The following is a 1,694-nucleotide window of genomic DNA, read 5'->3' on the forward strand; positions in this document are numbered from 1 at the left end:
TACAGCTAGTCTGGGAGTCATTATTCTCCAGTAAGGCAACACTCACCTCAGAGTTATAGGAGAACATGAACCTGAACTCACAAATTGCTAACAGGTATATAAAATCAAGCACACAGCCATGCAGTCTCCATTGACTGGTCCATTGTCTGTAGAATGGGTCATGCTGACTAACTAGGCCCAGTGACTAGGCAGTAGGCACTGTCATAGGATGCCAGCTTTTGTGTTATTAGTTAAGTAGATGAAGTTAATGTCTAGTCTTACCTGTGTGACCAAGCAGGACCAGAGCCGAGAGAAGGACAGAAGTCACCAGCTTCAGATGCATGATGCACAATCTGCAGAAAGTTGGCCTCACCATCTCACTTTTGCATGATAGTCCTGAACAGGGTCTGTCTTCATCTTCTGAGAAGAGATTTGTTCAGCATGTTAAATGCACACCCAAACTAATCCAAGTACATGTGTATGTAGTCATGAGCCTAATGCAAAAGCTGCAGTACAACAACAGCCACTATAACTAGGTACAAGCATGTTCCTTTTCAGCAGAACCACTATGCAAGTTATATGTAAATACTGTTCTTAGGAATGTAAATATATAAAGGCTTATCTTTTTTTTTTTTTGGTCTTTCAGAAAAGGACTGATAAATATTGTATATATATATATATATATATATATATATATATATATATATATATATATATATATATATATACCCAAAGGGGTTTTTGAGTAGGTTTTTCCAGATTCCCTGTTTTTATATCTTTCTGATGTAGACCTGATATTTTGTAAAGGACAGATGAATGCAAAATAATACATATCACTGCTGTCACACAATAACCTTTTATCTCCATTTTTGATGTTTTTCACTTTTTGACATGATGGTTGTAAACACACAAAATAGCAAACTAGGATATACACACCCCCAGAGCGGTGGGCAGCCAACTCCAGTGCCCAAGGAGCAGAGAAAGTAAAGGACCTTGCCCAAGTGCCCAACAGTGACAGCTTGCCAAGCCCAGGAATCGAACCCACAACCCTGTTATCAACAGCCCAGCGCTCTAACTGCTGAGCCACCACTGTCCCTACAAAATCAGGGGAGAGCGCAAATGCAGTCCCCCACTACCAGAAATTAAGCAGTCGAGATTCACACATTTGGGGAATTCGCAGGGGTCAGCGCAACCGGAGTGCAATCGCTGAGCCTCACCCTGGATGAACCACCTTCTTGATCATGGTATCTCACCTGCCAGGTAAGTTTTGTAAAGATCGTCATGATAAATGGACAGAAAAGCTTCAAAATGACGGTTAAAGGTTAGAAGGTTAGAAGGTTAAAGTTGCCATTTCTGAGAAGAAATCAATGGTTTTGAGGATTTTTGTGAAAGTAAAAAGCCTTTTTCAGCTTGGAATTTTCAGTCGGTTGGTAACTCTGTCCAAAATGTTGTTGAGTAGTGTCAGTAAACAGAGGCTGTGAAAGTCAAGGCAAAATCTGGAAGACCAGAAAACAGAACAGGAGCTGCTTGTATGTTTGGCTAGAAAGGCAAATGATACTGGTCACTGTTATAGTGTGCAGTAAAGCTTGCCCAAACATCATCTGCACGCGAGATCATCAAAAGGATATCATCACAGAAGCTATTTGAACATCTAGTACACAAAACAATATGTAAACCAGCCAGACGCATTCTGCAAACAGGTTTCAAGACAAAAG

The 1,694-nt window shown here is 40.5% G+C and overlaps 1 non-coding gene across 1 annotated transcript; it reads right to left on the bottom strand.

Annotated features, from left to right (window-relative positions):
• Positions 1-1,083: 1,083 nt before the first annotated feature.
• LOC140537337 (U1 spliceosomal RNA) lies at positions 1,084-1,247 on the bottom strand. Its single transcript, XR_011977666.1, has one exon. It is a non-coding gene; the product is annotated as a U1 spliceosomal RNA (small nuclear RNA).
• Between the last annotated feature and the right edge of the window lie 447 nt (positions 1,248-1,694).

The sequence above is a fragment of the Salminus brasiliensis genome, chromosome 16, assembly GCF_030463535.1.
Source record: "Salminus brasiliensis chromosome 16, fSalBra1.hap2, whole genome shotgun sequence".
NCBI classification, from domain to species: Eukaryota; Metazoa; Chordata; class Actinopteri; order Characiformes; family Bryconidae; genus Salminus; species Salminus brasiliensis.